Raw genomic sequence first — 19911 nt, forward strand, 5'->3', positions numbered from 1 at the left:
ACCGATATGGCTAGGGTTAGGGCATAACGTAATCTCGGTGAGACCGATTACACAAACTCGTTGGGACCGATTTTGGTAATAAGCTAACTAGAGAGTTGGTCGGGCAAACTCGGTGAGACCGATTACACAAACTCGGTGGGACCGATTTTGGTAATAAGCTAACCAGAGAGTTTGCATTGTAATCTCGGTAGTACCGATTACTCAAACTCGGTGGGACCGATTTTGGTAATGGACATACATAGAGAGATTACAATCCCATCTCGATGAGACCGAGATCCCTATCGGTGAGACCGATTTGCTTAGGGTTTGTGGCAGTGGCTAAGACATCTGAACTCGGTGGTGCCGGATAGAAAGAATCGGTAGGGCCGAGTTTAGACTTTTGGTTTAGGACATATGTGGATGTGAGAAAGTAGTTGAGGGCTTTGGAGCATATCACTAAGCACTGTAGAGCAAGAAACTCATTAAGCAACACCTCATCCCCTCTTGATAGTATTGGCTTTTCCTATAGACTCAATGTGATCTTGGATCACTAAAATAGAAAATGTAGAGTCTTGATCTTGGAGCTTTAGCCAATCCTTTGTCCTTAGCATCTTGAGGGGGTTCCACATCCTCTAGTCCATGCCACTTCATTTGTTGAACTTGTCTGAAACATACTAGGTAAAAGTGTTAGTCCAACAAGAGATATGTTGACATTAATTACCAAAACCACCCAGGGAGCACTTGTGCTTTCATGCAGTCAAAAAAGGTTTCATCTATAATTTTTGGATTTATATGAGATGTGGGTTTGCTACTTTAGAACAACATAATATATTAGTTAATTTAGCACTGTATCGTGGCCCTATGCGTTGCTAACTATACGGCTGTCAGCATAGTTTGCCTTGTGCAAACGCTACTGGTTGTTGAACCGAAACATGCATTCGGCTGGTGTGGTGATTCAAGTAAGTTTGTCGCGTTCCATCTTTGTGGAACCCTGCTAGTTTATAGCCAACTTGCGGCGTCCGCTTGCTCCAAATGCACTGGTATTTCAAGGCAGAATACCTTCCTGGGTGTACAACACTATCAGGACTCATTTGGTTGTCTGTCATCCCTCTGGGATACCCGTCCAAACCCAGGGCGCATAACCCGCGAGACAAATCAGCCCATGGAAAACCCACAGCCCATTTGGTCGCTCGACCACCACGGGTCTTCCTCACCGATATGCGTCGTTTCCATGGGGAAACTATCCACGCCTCCAGGGGTCAGGGAGAAATCCCTCAAGGCGACGGTGCAATGCCTCTCGACCTTCTTTGCTAGCGACAGAGAGCAGCGTGTCCACGTCACTCCGGTGATGGTCCTTCGCCTCCAAGTTCCTTTTCCCTCCGCCGACTGCGATGGGCCGGTGGGCGCCCTGCTCCTGCTCACAAGTTACACCTGGTCTGGAAGGTTTTGTCGGTCGTCTAACTCCTCCTTGGAGCCATGTTTGCCCTCTTATCCTTCTGCACCTCGATCTACTTCTTTAATTCATGCCCTCATCTTCTCATCTACTAGCGAGTTGCAAGTTCCCTCCCTCTTCCCTTGGTGCCCAAACAACAAGGCATGTTTTCCTCTGGTGGCCCATGGATCCTAAATGTGCAGGGAAAACCCCCCATGGGGGTCTACTGCCCAGGGTTTAGCATCCCCAACAACCAAATGAGCCCTCAGTGTTTCCTTCCCCCAAACGCCGCTAGCTCTGTACCAGTAGAAGCGCCCATTATTTTCATGGACACCGCTGGTAGTTGGTCAAATTAGCACCCGCGTCTTGTTTTAGTCGAACGCTACTACTGGCAAAATCCTATGAGGGGTTCCCCTACTACTGCTAGCCGCTGCCATTTCTCATCTCCGTCACCATAGCCATCTCCACCACCATCACCATAGCACTCATATAAACTAGCCATACTTTGGAATCGTCTATCGCATCTGGTAACTATTGTAAGACATATTATCAATATTTCATGACATGTTCTTCAATGGTTTCTTCTCGTGATCTGTTCTCCATGTGTGAGTAGTTCAGTAAGGTCATGGTTGAGGCATAGCCCTGCCGCCTATGTATTTGTCAGAGGGATCAATGGAAGTATTTTGATGTCTTGTACGTGTGAAATAAAGTTGCTCTGTAGATGTCTATTGCCTCGTCCGCTATGTTTGTCCTACAGCTAACTAGGATCATATAGATCAAGCCACTAAGAGGCTAAGGGAGAGAGAGCATGAAACACCATTTCGAACACCAGTGACATAAAGTTTTAGTACGGTGGCGTGAATCCTATCTCTGGGGATACAAGAGGTGTAGCCATTAAGCGCCGAATGCTTTTGTCTGATTTATCTTAATTACTTGGGCAACCTCGTGCGACAGATAGGGCCTTCAATTGGATAACTAACTCTTGATGCAGGACGCATACCGGTCAAGACGTAATTTGGACACCCCCACTTCAAGATGTTGCAAGCACATCCTGATGCTGACTTCCAGAGCACCAGTGAATATCATGATGACCCCCTTCGCAAATATATGGTTGTAAGAATAAGTCCTCATACCCATGCCTATTTCCATTCATAAGTGTTCAACTGTGCAACTTGATTTGATCTGGTCCAAAAACTGGAATTTAATTCTTTGGCAAAGCTCGTTAGAAACCCTTTTCTCAAAGGTACACTTCCTCTCGTGGGTTTTATAACTCAGGGTCACCTCTGGGCAAAAAGGCGAGAATCCTTTCTACTCCTTTATTGGATCACTAAAGGGACTCATCAAATCCAACGCTAACCTCATGTTCTTGAAGAACCAAAATCGGCTAAACTCGCCTTCCTTGTGGACTCAAATAGTTTCCATCCACCAGACAACCTGTAAGCTATGGTGGAACTTCATCCTCAAATATTACATCATCAAGCTCTTCTTCCTCGTGAAGTACTAGTTTATGTATCATGCGTTCCGGGTCACTTAAAGCCACCATTGCAGATGAACTCGTTCCCATCTGAAAACCTAGCACGAGCAAGAAGATCGAAGCACCTGAGAAACCCTAGGAAAACCGAGGCCACAAGTGGTAGCCAAGGCTAGGTAGCAATGCGAGGATTGGCCCTTACTCTACCCGAGCGAGAACCACAATGGACAATAGGACTCTAGAGAAGAAATCAACGAGAAGCAACGTAAACCCTGATGAGAGAGAAGTTAATAAAAATTAAAACACAAAAGAGAAAAAATAGGGCAGTCGGCCCCAAGCGAGTGGGGTGCATGGTTGGTGGCCTCGCACCGTGCAGCGGGATGAGCCTAGGACTAGGAGCACTCGGTGGGTGCCCTTGCCGCTTGCTAGCAAGATCCCAGGCTAACCTCATGTTCTTGAAGAACCAAAATTGGCTAAACTCGCCCTTATGGACTCTAACAGTTGCCATCCATTGGGCAACATGTAATCTGCAGTGGAACTTCGTCCTCAAAGCTTACATCATCAAACTCCTACTCCTCCTAAAGTCCCAATTCTCCATCATGCAATATTGCAGATGAATTCATTCCATTGGTCGCCATCCGATAATCTAGCCCGAGCAAGAAGATCGGAGCACCTGAGAAACCCTAGGAAAACTGAGGCCACAATGGTAACCAAGGCCAAATAGCAATGCGGGGACTTCCCCCTAGTCAGCCTGAGTGAGAACCACGATGGCCAACAGGGGCAATCCCTATAGGACGCTCGCGAGCGTCAAAATGGTGCGGCTTCGCTGAAGCTTTACCTCAATTCGCCTCAGTTTGGGCCGGCCTAAGGCGCGAGGCTGTTTCGCTTTTTTCCTGTTTCTTTTCTATATTGTCTTTTTTCTTTTTCTGTTTCGGTTTCTATTTCTTCTCTTTTCCTTTATCCTTTTTTCTTTTATTTATTTCGATTCCCGTTTTTGTGCATTATACAATGTTCATTCTGTGTTTATATACACAAAAATGTTCATCTTATATTTAAGAGTGTTCACCCTATATTGCGAAAATATTTAACATTGTTTTTAAATGTTCATTGTGTATTTCAAAATTGTCTAGCGTATATCACAAAAATTTTCATTGCATATTTAAATATACAGTAATCATGTATCATAAAAATGTTCAATGTGTACATAAATATTGTTCAACCTATATCTCAAAAATGTTCAGTGTGTATTTTTAAAATTGTTCAGAGCATATTAAAAAAATCAATATATATTTGTTCATCAAACAAAAATTTCAATATTTTTTTTAATTTCAAAAGTTTTTTCATGTTTTTCAAATTTTTGTTCACTATATGTTAAAAATGTTCAACACCTATACAAGAATTGTTCTGCGTCCATTTGAATAAAAAGTTCACCGTATATTAGAAAATGTGCAGTGGGTAATTGACTAAAGTTTACATATACTCATAATGTTCAGTGTGTGAATTTTCAAAGTCATTCTTTTTGAAAAATTGTTCGAAATTTTGAACGTATCTACATTTTCGGTACTGTAATGGGCCGGCCCAATCGGGCTGCTTCTGCGCGAAAGCTCGACTATTGGACGCACGCGCGCGTCCAATAGGAGGACCCGCCAGGCAAATCCTAAACGGCGCCCGTTGCGCCCGTTTCTTCTATTTCGACAAACGGGCGCACACCCTCTCTCCGTGATGGGCTGGCCCCTTTTCTTTTTTTTTTTCGTTTTCTGAACTTGCAAAAAGGGCGCGACAGGGAATCGAACCCAAGCCGCGGGGTTCTCTATAGAACGCGCTAACCAACACAGCCAAGCCACCTTCTGTGACTATCTAATTCCTCTTTTCTCTTTACTTCTTACGTGTTTTTCTTTTTCTTTTTTTCTGTTGTTCTTTCTTTTTGCTTTTTCTTTTTCTTTTTCATTTTTCTGTCTTTTTCAAAATCGACGAACTTTTTTTCAATTGTATGAACTTTCTTTCCGATGAAGTTTTCTTCAAAATACGCCAGCTCGTTTTCTCCAAATTTTGTTCATGTTTTCGAATTTTGTTCACGTTTTAAAAATAGTTTTGAATTCCAAATTTTTGTTCACCGTATTGAAGAAAAATGTTCACCATACATTGAAAAAATGTTCAGTATGTATAAAAAAAATGTTCATCATGTATAGAAATTTTGTTCAGCATGCATTCAAAAGGACTTCATCGTATTTAAAAAAAGTTCTATGTGTATTTGAATATTGTTCACCATACATTGAAAAAATGTTCAGTGTGTATAAAAAAATGTTCATCGTGTAGAGAAAGTTTGTTCAGCATGCATTCAAAAAAAGTTCAGCGTATTTAAAAAATGTTCAGTATTTCTTTGAATAATGTTCACCCTATACTAAGAAAATGTTCAATGTGTATTCTAAATTCGCTTTCTAAAAATTGTTCACAGTACAAAAAAGTATTCTAATTTCAAAATTTGTTCAGTTTTTGAAAAACATAGTTCACGTTTAAAAGAAAAGGAATATTCGAAATTTGCGTATGATTTTCGAAACATTTGTTTGCATATTTTAGATTTTCATTTTTTCCAAGAATTAATGGAAAATGTTGAAATACCCCGGATCTACCATTTGGGCTGGTACTTAAAAACAAACACCGTTTTCAGGACGTAGACAATTAGTATCCCAGCTGGCCAGCTTCGTTAGCATGCAGCGCTAGGTCTGGAGTTCGAGTCCCGTTGCCATCGTTTTTGTTTTTCAATTACCTCGTTCGCTCGAGGCTTCGTTTGGGTTTTCTGCGTACGTCGCGTTTCGTGGGCCGGCCCAACTAGCCAGGCGCGTGGGCGCCGGTTCTCCTAGCTGGCGCTTAAGGCGCCGACTAGGAGCTCCCGACCCGCCAATAGGATTGCATGGAAAAAATCGTCGACAACAGGCGTAAACCCTAACGGGAGGGAAGAAAAAAGAAAAGAGAAAGAGAAAAGTAGGAGGGGCGGCCCAAAGCGCGCCGGGGCTGCGCGATTGGTGGCCTCACGCCGCGCGAGGCCGCTCGCTAAATGCACACCCCCTCCCCCAAAGTACTCCGCCGCAAGAACGACTAGATCCCAGCGCTCCGTACGAGGCGCCGCAAGAACGAGACGGCGTCGACGCCGCCGCCGTTTCCACGGTTGCCCGGAGGTAATTCCACTCCGCACCTTTTTCTTTCCTCCCCTCTCTAGGGTTCCTTCCCTCCAATCTGGTTGCCATCTCCCGCGAGTCCTCCTGAGCGAGCTCGCGAAGCACGCCGTATCCTGGGCGGTGCTACCACAAATTCCAGCAGCAGGGAGTGAAGGTGGTCGCCGTACCCATGGCCACTCCGTCCACGGCGTCATAGGAGTGCAGGTCCCTGACATATGCGACAGCAGGGAAGCGCCGACCGATCGCTGCCCGAGCAGCCAAAGATGATATGTCAGGCTGTCTCGCTCGTGTGACTGCAGATGGGGCAACAGGCTTCAGCAGCAGATAGGATTGGCTATGGCTGTCCGAGTGTCTGCCCTTTTTCTTTTATATGTGTCCGTCGTATTGTTGGTTGGCCAAGCCAAGTCTATACAAAGTTGTGTTCTTGTCCGTGTAGTAGTATGTGTCATAGGAGGTCACATGGTAGCATGTCCACCACCTTGTTGTAATTTGTAGATCTTATCAAACAAGTATTATTTGTAGAGAGGGTTCAGGATTAGAGAGGATTGGGAATTATTGGGATTGGAGGGAATTGGGTGAAGGGCTTGAATTGCCCTCTTGCCAAACAAGGCTTAAGAGTTTGGAGAAAGTTTAACTAGAATCTCTAGTAAACGTGTAATGTAGCTGGCACAAGCACTCTTAATTGTTATAAGCTGCACTAACCTGTTGGTGAACTCATTTATGCAGATGGAACCTCAAGAAGGTACAAGCACAAGGCCGAAAAGAAAAACACGCCCCCCTGGGTCTTCAAAAAGGGACAATTTCATAGCTGATGCACGGGCAGCAGCAGAAGCAGCAAAATTGGCAGCAGCAATTACTCCGGTACACTTCATCATCTTGTATTTGCAAGCATTGTTAAATGGAACAATTGTATTGGTGCCCCTAGTTGGGTCACGGTCGACTGATTTGCCCCTAGTTTTTCAATAATTGCGGTTTTGCCCAGCTCACTTCACTCGCTTTGTGTTTTTGCCCTTCCGGGGCGGTTCCGACCAATGAGCAGTCGCCACGTGGCGACCCGTGATTGGTCGGAACCGCCCCGGAAGGGCAAAAACACAAGGCGAGTGAAGTGAGCTGGGCAAAGCCACAATTATTGAAAAACCAGGGGCAAATCAGTCGACCATGACCCAACTAGGGGCACGAATGCAAAAATCCCTTGTTAAATTGTACTAGATGCATTGGATGCTTTTCTTTTTTCTGTATTTAGTTGGTTAATAAGTTGACCGGGCTATCTCACGTCCTCTAATAGAATTCTTTCATTCTTAGGCTGCAACAGAAGACAGTTTTCATGCTATATATCGTCAGAAATCACTGTGTACAGTGACTGTTGCTCTTGCTGTTCAGAACAAAGGAACTTCGTATGGGACTGGTTTCATTCTGTTCTCCTACAATAAGTGTTCCCTAATTTTCACATCTTCGTACCTCCGCGAGTATAATCAGAAAGGGGAATATTTTGTATATTTCAGTGACAAGATTAAGCACAAAGCTGAGATATTTTTGCAGAATCATGCAATTCCTTTTATCGTGCTCGTAGTGGAAGATGTTGTAAACCGATTAGCTGTGACGTTCAGTAACACAACTGACGATGCAGAGTACGAACCTGTTACCATCATTGGTGCGATGGGTGGAACTAAGAATGGATTTAACTCTGGTTTTATTGATGGAATGGATGGAGTTTTGGGAAATTACAAAGGTCTTATACTTGAACCATCGTTTGAAGCTTATGACACCTGGGGTGAAGAGTATGCAGGAAGTGAGATGTATTTCATAGTAAGATGCGCTGTGCAAGATGATATCTTGCATCTTCCGGAAATTAATAGTGTGGATAAACACCAAGCAAATGCAATGCTATCAGCTCCAGTGTTCCGCCTAACAGATGGTGAAATTATAGGTTTTCTGTATTCCAAAGGAGATTGTGATGATACAAAAATTGGATTACACATCAAATATATCAATAAGATTCTCAATGATTTGTGTAAATCAAGTGATTGGAAGGTAATTATATTCTCTTGAAACTTCTGTCCCCCTTAGCATCATACATCCTTTCCATACTGCTACTAAATGCATAATTTTTATAATGTTGATTTTAATAGTAAAATAGTGACTTACACATGAATTATAATGCCAGAGCAATATCAAGAAAAAAGTGACGGCGAAAGTAAAACAGTGGCAGAGCAATCGTGCCTGAAGCATAGTTATTTGCAAGTTCAAAAGGGGATTGCATATTTTCTGGCAGTGCTTCAAAAAGTCTAGATGCAGCTCCCAGTCCATTTTGTTAAAGAGTAATGACAATGCAATTCAACTCGTGATCGTTGTTGATGGAGCACAAGAGAGGATGCCAAGAGGCATCAGTTACATGGAGCAGTCTCAACCGCCATGCCACCTCTTAAAGTTTTTGGAAGTGACTGAACCCCGAAATACTACCAGTGAATGGACCTGCTTTGTGATCCATAGATTGTCGGAGGAGAAGTAAATCATGAAATAGTATCAAAATTGTTAAGTCAGCGAAGGATTGGGGTTGGCGTGTATTTTTCTGACATTAATTAGCCTCTTCAACCAGGATGCTGGTTTTCTTGTACAGGACACTGTTGTGTTCTCTGCAGAGGTTCTCATTCTGAAGGAAACTGCAACTATGCAAGAGCTTAGTGAAGAAGATTCTGAAATACGCAGTTCAAGTTCTGGATATCAGATTAATACTTTACCAAAACATTCGTCATTTACATGTAAGGTAATTTCTTGTCCTTTAAGGAGGTTATGGAGACATGGAAAAAATTCAGTAAATATTTTCAGGCTGGTGGCTATGAGCCGCGGATAGGTAAACAAAGTTTACTTACTATTCACAGCTTGCACCGTATAGTTTCTTTTTGTATTTTCATATTTGTTTCTTACATAACACAACCTGCAGGCGTATACGAGTCATTTGATACAATTATGCATATATCTGGAGAGTGATCAGTCATCTGGGGTTGATCCTGAAAAGAACTTTTGGGAACATTATAAGATGGCTATACTCAACCAGAAGAACTCATTGAAAGCCAGTGTGCAAAGAATCTTCAATCTGCATGAAAACATGGAACAATTCAGTTCTCTAGTTTATGAAGGTTTCAGACATTCTGGATCCTGAAACTGGCTTTCTTGTCCGGGACACTGTTGTCTTCGTTTCTGAAATCATAGACTGCTGTCCATGGTTTGACTTCTCTGATCTCAAGGTTAGGTTAGGTTTGCTAATTTTTCACTGGGCCTGTCTATTTGTGCTTGTTCTGCAAGGCTCTAGGGCGTTCTAAACTGCCTAGATGTGGCAGGGCATGCAAAAAGGCTGTAATTGTAATAACCAAAGGTTCAGCTTAAATGTAGTTGTGCAGCATACGTTATATCATGTATGAAGGTACAGAAGGAGAACTAATTAAGAATGATAAGTCCTAGGGTACTCTTATTTGACCAGGATGTAGGCCACGTCTAATTCTCTTGATTGCAATATTTAGCATTTAATAAATTGGTCATACCAATCACTGACTAACTTTAAGCCTGGCAAATCTGCAATTTGAGTACTTAAAGGCACAGTTAAACTGTGGAATGCAATACTTAGATTGCTCTGAAAGTTTTATGAACTTTGGAGACTAGCGCTTAACAATTTAGGAAGTATCGTTACGGACTTGTAATTCATGAGCTTCAAATACATGCCAACTTTAGCAGTACAGCTGAAAAATATGTTTTTCTAACAAGCACTCCAGTTTGTTGTATATGATAAATTGTAACACTGATCAGATTACTTTTAGAGATAAACGTTAGCTCTCATACGTGTATATCTTTTCATCAACTAATCCAAGAACCTTCAGTGGATATTTTGTGTGTAGTCCATTGACGATAAGTCGATAACAGGGCTAAACATGGAAAATGTTCTTAATTTTGCCTTTATAATGGTCTATAACAATTTATGTGTCATATCTGACCATCTTCCATCTTGATGTCCATTTCTATCCAGTATTTTACTCAAGCAATGGGGTATTCTCTCTATATATTTTTAGGTTCAGTTCAGAAATATGCTGTCTGAACTATTAGTCAATTTTGAGTACATGGCGTTTGCCTCCCTTTTACCTATAAAAGAAGTTATGATCGATAGGATAACATTTATCTGTGTAAACTAAGGTTTGCATATCGTAATTCCCAATTAACTTATCTGGCAGGTGCCTCAGATGATGACCAGGATCAGTTGTCGACAGATCCTGATGAACTTATTGATTCTGAAGACGGTGATGATATGAGTGGCGATGAGGAAGATATGTTCCGGAACCTTCTCTCAAGAGCTAGATTTTCTCGTACATATGGAGACAACTATGCTCAGCCGCAGGTTACCTTAAGAGAGAAAATTTTGACGAATGCTAGCGTGATTGCTGGATTTCTTACTGGCCTGCGTGTTTATCTGGATAACCCAGCAAAAGTGAAACGCATGCTTCTTCCTGCCAAAGTATCCACCAAGGGTGGTGGAAAGAAAGAATCTTCAAAGAATTCAAGCTCCACAAATCTCATAAATTTGTTGATTGGTGTTAGCATCTTAAAGCAAGCTATAATTGATTTGCTTTTAGATATAATGGTTGAGTGCTGCCAACCTTCAGATGAAAGATCATCATATGGGTCCTCTTCAGCAAGCTCTAAAACTGCTTCTGATTCAAATGGGGCTAGCTCTCCATCTGGGCTCATTATGGAAGGTTAACAAACAGATTGTGCATGCAGAAATCAGTATGAAACGGCTGAATCTGATAGTTTTAATTTTAGGTGTAATCTTGGATTAGAAAACGCAGAACTAAGCGCAAATGAGATGCCTGTCAAGATTCTAGAACAGTCCAGTTGTCCCTTCAGAGACACCTGCCGTCCATCTGCCAGGGGATGAAAATTCTGATCAAGCTTTTAGGGTATGATTTGAGGGTCCTAATAATATTCAGCCTCATTTTCATTTTTTATTTTACCGGTATGCTAACCTGCTTTTTTTTCCCCCAGACAAAAGCACTAGACTCTGCTGTCCCACATGGATGCCCTGAATGAAGAAAGCGCCCTAAGTCTGTCCAGAAAATTGCACTTGTACTAGAGAAAGCTCCGAAGAAGCTTCAACCTGATTTCATCGCCCTTGTACCAAAGTTGGTTGATGGGTCAGAACACTCACTTGTTGCTTGTGCCCCTTTAGATCATCTTGGAAAGGCAGATGCTGAGCCATCACTGAGGTTACCAGTAAGTTTGACGCTTTGAACTATTCTTACTTCTCTTTATTGCCCAATTTCATTTTTGCAAAGGAACATAACATTTCCACTTCTGTGCCTCTGCGCGTGAACAGATGTCTGAATTGTCTGAACTTATTATGACCTTAATGTCTCTATATTTGTAGCCATCATTCATGATATAGCAGGCTAGTAATATACAAGGGAGTTTGTGATATCTATTTTGATTTCTTCTTTCCCATCATGGCAGGTTTTTGGTGCCTTATCCGAGTTGGAATTCGATGTAGATGTCTGGAAACGAGCATCTTTTCATGCACTTGAATTGTTGGCTGATTCAAATGATGAGCCTCTTGTAGCAGCCATTTCATATGTTCTCAAGGAGCCATCACAGTGCCAGCATATTCCTCAAGCTGTATGTTTACTATGGATAAATCTCTTGTTACTTCCTCTATACTTGTACATCTTTTCATATTACTAACTACTAAGTGCACTTACTGTTTCTCTCCCAAAGGTTAGAGCTGTTCGATGGAGATTAAAACGTTTGGGTACTGATGAAGTTCCACCCTGTGTGCTTGAGTTTTTGTCTAAAACGGTGCATAACATGCCAGATGTAGCTGGAGCATTATTGAAGGATATTGATTCTGACCCTGAACTTGATAACAGTTGTCTCTCCACGCCTTCTAGTACTTGTAGTAAAGATGGGCTTTCAGCTGAAGGGATGCCTTCTTGGCAAGAGCAAGCTGTACATGGAAGCAATCATCTATCAGATGTTTTTTTACTGATAGAAATGTTATCAGTACTTGGATTATTTGTGGAAGTTGCATGGGTTTTTGAAAGGGTTTTATTGCAAGGGGCCTTCGGGCTGCAGTAAGTAGCCATGGTGTTGGAAAGACAACATTCTCACAAGTTAAATTCAAAGTCTGGGGCTGTCGTGTATGATTGACAGAGCAAACAAGTTTTATTAGATGTGCAGTTTGAAGAATCCTCACCCATCCAAGAAGGTGATTTCACTTCAGTCCTTGCACTTGGTGAGCTATTGTCTATCTACCTCAGCGAGGGTCCAAAGGTTTCGTGCGGATGCTTTATGCCATCATATTTCAGATCTATGCCGAGGATTATAGATGCAGATTTCTGAAGGGCCTTGTTGACCGGCAACAAATACCTCAGATAACTGCCGAGAAGTTGACATAGATATGGATGCCTTGGTATTTCTTGTGAAGGAAGAGTTTGGAATTCCTAGACCTGTTTTAAACATGATGCGTGAAGCTGCTGAAGTTGCTCAGGCCGATCGTGCTAATCTTTGGCACCAAATATGTGCTACTGAGGATGAGAATATTCGTTTGCGGGAGGAGATGGACTTGGAGCAAACTAAATTTACCAATAAAAAAGCTGTATTAGCCCAACGACTAACTGAGTCTGAGGCAACTACAGGACATCTAACAGCTCGTTTGGCAGCCATCATTTGGGCTCAGAATCGGAGAATTTATTTGACAATTCCCGAAAACATGTTTGGCTGCCAGGGAATCGACCATAGGATTTCAATCGACGATTCCATGCCGATGGAAACTTTGCCTACACCCAAATCCCGTGCCCCCACCTGTCCCGACTCCCTCCCACCCCAAATTTCTCGTCCACCACCGCCACCGCCATGATTCCCGCCTTCTCGGCCGTCGGTGGCGCATCCTTGCCTTGGTGAATAGCTCCTTCCTTGACTCCTCTTCCCCCGTCCTCTCTACGCGCGACATCTCCTCTTCCCCAAGCTGCATGTTTGATGCCTTGCCACCTCCGGTGACCGCAGCGCCGTCGTCAAGTTCTCATCTCTGGTAAGTTATTTCCACCTCTCTTCTCCTCCCTCCCTCCCTCTCTCCGATGGATATTTTCATCCCCTTCAACCCTAACCCTAACCTCGCCCTGAGCAGCACATCTCCCTCAAGCTCGCCGGATTAGGACACCTCTGGAAGATATATAGTTCTTGACCTCCCACCCAGGCTCTGCACCTCGTCTCTGACCTCACAGGACAGCAGCTTGCAAGGTATGTCTGACCCCCCGGCTTAAGTTAGGTTGTAGAAGGTCTTTGTCACCTGGTCAGTTCCTGTGACATGAATTGCTACCACCCTGTGATAATAACACTACTGTGTAAGTCAAGAGCTAGTCAGATACCCCATGTTAATCAGGAGCTTCATGTTTGGAGTCCATCTCAGATGACGTGCATCACTTAACCATAACACTGGTGTTTATTTCTTGATGATCAGCAGTAGCCTGGTTAGATATCAGAGGATAGATCCTTGTTGGTTAGTGCTCATAGTTTGTGCGGGGTAAGCACCGATGGGTTCATCGTTGGTGTTGGTCCATGGCAAATTTCATCAGCGTGTGGTTTCAATTTTTGTCCGTAGAAATTGTAATCTCTTTTCTGACTCCTGTGGCAGAACATATACCCAGGCATAGCAGCAGCATGTGTTCCCAGAATTTAACGACCTTTCTAGCTGGCAGTATTTTTGAAAGAATTGTGTACATCACCTGATTTTGACATAGGTAATTGAAGTGTTAGTCTGAAGTTGAAGACAATTTGCTACTTAGTAGTGTGATGATTGCTGATGGCATAACATCATTAACTACAAATATAAATATAAATTTTAGCATATAACAACTACAGCAGTCTTTCATTGTGGCGTGGGCATAACATACCTGAAACTTTGTGCGAATGAAAATGTTGGCTTAACTACAGTCATTTATATTAGGGGTACATATCAATTTTCTGTTTTTTTCTTGCTGGGCACTAGGCTTTTCTTTTTTCCTTCTATAGGAGTGGTTGTGCTATATAGTTTGTACCTCCATGTAGCAGTACAATTATTATTTTAATTTATGGGCTTCCTTCTTTCAATTTTAACTATGATGATCTGGGCATGTTCACAAGCAATGAGCACGAGTTTTTTGTGTACTACTAGTAATTGAACATGAGTGTTTTTTTTCAATTCTCATTTACTTCATCTTTATATAGATGTTGGACTTGCACATGAACACATTACATCATGATGAGAGGAGGAAGAGAAGAAAGAGGGCAGCAGCTGGATTTTTTTGTATCGGTTGTTGCGATAGTTCAACACATGTATTGTCGGAGGAGGATTAGAGAGTTTGATGATTTCAGTGAGGATGAAGCAGAGTTTAGGATTAGAAAGCAGATGCTTAAATCAATTTATCAAGGTTCTGATAAGTACTGTTATGATAGATTGCGCCTAACTAAAAGGTCCTTTGCGGACCTATGCACAATCTTGCGTGAAAGATGTGGTTCGAGGGACATGTTTTATGTGTCAGTCGAAGAAGTCACAATGTTTCTGCTGGTGTTACGTCATGGGATGAAATATCGGTTAATTGAGAGCACGTATAGGTGGGCACCTGAGACAATCAGCAGACATTTCAATGAGATCATAAGTGCTATCCTTTCCTTGTCTCATGAGTTTATAAAGTTACCGAGCCCTTCGGCTGAGCAACCCGAGGACACTAGATGGAAATGGTTTCCAGATGGGCTAGGAGCTTTAGATGGCACACATGTTGGTGCCGTGTTTCCATTCTCAAGCAAGGTAGATACAGGAATAGGAAGGAAGATGTGACAACGAATGTGCTTGGTGTTTGTGACCGGAATATGAAGTTTCTATATGTCTTAGCTGGATGGGAAGGTTCTGCATCAGATTCACGTGTGTTGCGAGATGCAATGTCACGACAAGACGCTTTTAGAGTTCCACATGGTAATTCTCTGTCTTGGTACGATAGAACAACTAAATTATGATATTTCAATGGAGATATAATATCTATAATACTTGTTATTTTTGCAAACATTAGGAAAATACTACCTTGTAGATGCTGGGTACACTAATAGTCCGGGCTTCTTTGCCCCATACCGGTCAGTTTGGTACTCCCTCTGTAAATTAATATAAGAGCGTTTAGATCACTAAAATAATGATCTAAATACTCTTATATTAGTTTACGGAGGGAGTACCATTTAAAAGAATGGGCAGCTAATGGAAATAACCCACGCACTCCAAGAGAGTTATATAATCTGTGACATGCATCAGCTAGGAATGTGACAGAGAGAACTTTTGATCTACTAAAGATGAGATTGGCTATTTTGAGGACTAGTTCGTTTATTGACATACCGAATAAGGTATCACATAGTATATTGCAAAACCAAGCATCAATTTATTTTTAGTTTTCTATTAACATGCCAATAATACTATCTCGTAGATCCGTGTCATTAATGCTTACTGCATATTGCATAACTTCCTAAGAGATAGGCAAAGAGAGATGGATGATATAATGCTAATTGACGTGGATAATCAGATAAATGATGCTGCCATTGAACATCCAGATGATCCAAACATGATTAGACATGTTGAATCAACAACTGAGTGGAACAACAAGCGAGATACCTTAACTAATCAGATGTGGGCAGATTACCAAATGAGACGCCGGGGAGCCAATCATTGAATTCATTCATTTATATGTTCATACAATTCATATGTCTATTTTTTGTCTCTCTTTCTTGGGATTCTACCTTCGTCTCATACATGTATTGTTGCCTGCAGGAAGGTATGGACGTGGAGAAGAAAGGTAGAAACTACCTTACCTGGACGGATGAAATGGATAAGGCAATTCTGAATGTGTTTGTGGAGCATTACAACAGAGGTGATCATGCTCAAAATGGGTGGAACCACATGTTTACACTGCAGTTGTCAACAATGTTCATGTCAAGTACTCAAGTGCAATGTGGATATCACAAAGGAGAATGTCATGTCAACCCTCCTCTCCTAAAGAAATACTTGATGCTCGCAATGCAATTGCGGGACTGGATGATGATGGCCTGTTGGCAGCTTATGATATCCTCATACCAGATGACCGCAAGTTCAAGGCTCTTATGGCGCTGGCTGAAAGAATGAAGAAGAAATGGATCCTCAAGCAAATCAACCAATGAAGGTATGTTGCTAGAAATGGACTGCTCATGTTCCTCTTAGTTGACTAAATAGAGTAGTTTAGTTAACCTGTGTCCCTTGCCTTTTAATTACTGTGCATTACATGGCTAACTGAACCTGAAGGGTCTCCAGTCAGCTAAAACTGGATATTTATAATTTCCCTGTTGCCTTATTTCTACTATAACTGGTATTTCTACTATAGTTGCCCTGTTGTTGTTGAACTGGATAAGTAGCTGGCTAGGAATTGTTCTTCACTTTTGCTCTGTTATCTGTAAGCAGTAGTTGTACTCGTGCTGGATGGAAGTTGATGAATGATTGTCAATGCTTCGTTGACTCTTTGCTGCAAGAACGGAATTGCTTCTTTTGGTAAACTGAGATTTCAAGATTAATGATTCACATGACTCAACTTTTGACCTCTCCGCCTAATCTGGTGCATTCTTCGTCTTATTTTGTATGTACTTGTCATGTTTAATGTCTACCTAAAGTTTGGGATTGAATTTGGGACTATCAAACTAAAAACATAAGAAGAAAGAGTTGAGGGAAATAAATTATGTGAAGGATTACGCGAACGTCGTGCAGTTCGTAGCCATTGTTTGCTTGTGTGCCAGCTGCTGGCGCAGCAACATTAGAAGATCTCGTGCTGAAGTTTATCATTCATATGTGTGTGTGGTTCAAATGACATTTGAGTTGTAGGATCGATCCCTGGTTATCTTTGATGACATTTCTCTGCACTTTATTCATATGAAAACATCATTGGAGATCAGATCACTAAACTAAACAAGGTTCATTTCATGGAGCTAGTATATCTGCACTTGTGCAGCAGGGGGCAAAAGCTCCTCACCTTTGTCTGTACCGTGGGATTGAGAGGGGAGGAGAGGGAGGGAGGGAACACGCTTGATGATCTCTACTGATGTACCCCTACAAAAATAGATAACTAGAAAATGTTGTTTTAAGTGTCTCATGGAAAATGTTGTTTGGCCTTCTGGCTTCATTGTTTCCCTGCAGATATCATGGATTGAGAAGTCATATATTTTCTTCTATACAATAAGCTACCACATTGATGTTTTACATTCCAAACAACATTTCAGTGAGAAAGACAACATTGATGTTTCACAGTTTACATCTTTCCTTCTATGCTGCAGAAAGTAACTAGGGAGAAGAATATATTGGCAGAGAGGCCGAAAAATGCTGAAGCATAGAAGAAACGATTTGATGATGAATTAAAGTGGCATGCAGCTGAACACAGGCTCGCGAAGAGATTAGAAAATCACTTGAGGCTGAAGTAAGGAAAAATCAAATTGCTCAAAGAAATAAATAAAGTTGGACAAAAATCGAGGGAGAAAAGAAAGAAAAAGAAGATAATTGCTTGATGCGAAGCTTACATGGATGGAATGTTGTCAAAACTGCAAGTTTGCCAGGTTTGCGGCCTTGCTAGTTTTATGTTATCAAAATAGATAATTTCATCTTCTCCAATGTTCCAGAGAGACAGTACTTTTGAGCTGAACTATGAAATATCAATATATAGTGTTCTGGTAGAAAATAAAATACATACACATAAAAACAAAGTAGACAAGGGCAGCCTGGTGCATGTAGCTCCTGCTTGCGCAGGGTCCGGGGAAGAGTCCAACCACTTTGGGTCTATTGTACGCAGTCTTTCCCTACATTTCTGTAAGAGGCTGTTTCCAGGACTTGAACCCGTGACCTCATGGTCACAAGGTCACAAGGCAGCATCTTTACCACTGCGCCAAGGCTCCCCTTCTATAAAGAACATTATTTCCCTGCATATTGGAATCTCTAAAAAGACCTATATTTAGGAACGGAGGGAGTAGAAAGTATCATCTTCAAATTTAAATTGTAACCATGCATATATGAAACTTGACGCGGCCCTACTATGAACTGCCATAAAAACAAAGTACGCAAGGGTAGAACAAGTAACATGTAAAGCCATTTTGAAGTAGTAGTAGTCTTGAAAATTTGAAATTGTATCCATGCATAGATCAAACTGGGAGGCTGTACTTTTTCTGGGGTGCCAGTTTAGAATGTTTTAAACTATTTGTTTTCCGTTTCTTATAGTTTCCGTGTTTAGATAATTGTTGGTACCCTGATATGGGAAAGATAATGTAATGACTAATGAGCCAAAAACACTAACTAAGAAAGTGTGGTGCGCCCAGGTTAACGCAGCCAACTTAGGCATCAAACCGAACACCTATATCGTTGCTATCCAAGTTAGATCAAATTTGTCCTGACTATTTATTCATACATTAGAAATTTTGCATCAGAACATGACTGCATGTTGTATTTACTGTTGTATCTTGTTATTGCAGCAATATATTCGCACTCTGGAAGCATCACTCCAAGAAGAGATGGCTCGGCATGCCCCACATTATGGTGTGGAGCTTTGTCATTGGAGGAGCTTGAGGCCCTTGCAAACATCCACGAGCAGAGTGTAAGACAGATCCATACAATCAAGCAAAGGAAAGACAACAGCCATCTCTTGTATTGATGGCGAGCCCGGATAATTGAAACAAGCAAGATACCATCTCTTCTTTAACTGAACTGAACAGAGCAAACCTCAACCGATGCGGCCAAAGAGCAAGTGGACTGAACTGCTCTCCCTTACTATGAATAAAACGGAGAGTAGAACCGAACACTTGAAGCTCTAATTACCAGTATCCGTCAAGGGGCTTCATGTGGAATAAGCTGCAATAACAGAGCTCCGATGGAACTATCAGGTGCAAGTGGAAAGCTATGGAAATGGTTGATATCACCCAGTGCTTGATTATTTCGAAAAGCACTGGGATTCTTTTCTCTTTCGTTTCATTTCATTTCATTTCAAAAAGGTGCAACATGAGGACGTGTTTCATGTTTTGTCGTCCATTGTTGTGTTGGACCTTGTAGATACACATCGGCGGTACAATTTTTCTTTTTGCTGCATTGAGATTCAAGATAATGTTCTTTTTAGATGGATTAGAGAGTGTTCATACTGTTGCAAGTTGATTGTAAAGGAACGAGAGAGACAACCATCAGAGACAAATGAATCGAAGTATCTCTTATTGATGTTGGATTGTACACATATATACATGGTGAACAGTCACCTCGGAGGGATACGTCGGTTCCTAGAGGTGTCTTTCCAGGGAGCAACCGTCGGAGATGGTTTCCATAAAACGTAGGACACCACGTGCGGGAGATGGTTTCCATAAAACGTGGGACACCACGTGCGACAGGAGCGGGGATTCCCCTAATAGCCGTCAAGATTATTATTTTAACACTCCCTCTAATCACCGCTTGACATAAGAATACATCATCATCATCTATATCTATATCTATACCTACTAATAAAGAAAGATACGTTTCGCCAATTTTTTTATCCGTTCACCATCGAAAAGATTTTTTTCTATCCGAGGTGGTACTAAATTTTATGCATCTATCTGCTAGAATTTTTTTTTCCAGAATTTTGTATGTGGGCCACGCGCTGTGGCCCAGCAAAGCTAGCCCACTTATATTTTTGCGCAGGCAGCTGCAAAAATTCTATTTCTCGCACAAGGCGACAAATAGTTGTACCTTAGCAGAGGACAAACAATAATGGACTGGCCCATTTTCATTGTTTTTGTGTTTTATTTTTATTTTTATTCTTCTTCCCCTA

General features: G+C 41.7%; 1 pseudogene; it reads left to right on the forward strand.

The window, feature by feature from the left end:
• Positions 1–1210: 1210 nt before the first annotated feature.
• LOC119321195 lies at positions 1211–19325 on the forward strand (annotated as a pseudogene).
• Positions 19326–19911: the final 586 nt, after the last annotated feature.

The sequence above is a fragment of the Triticum dicoccoides genome, chromosome 6B (genome assembly GCF_002162155.2).
Source record: "Triticum dicoccoides isolate Atlit2015 ecotype Zavitan chromosome 6B, WEW_v2.0, whole genome shotgun sequence".
Lineage (NCBI taxonomy): Eukaryota > Viridiplantae > Streptophyta > Magnoliopsida > Poales > Poaceae > Triticum > Triticum dicoccoides.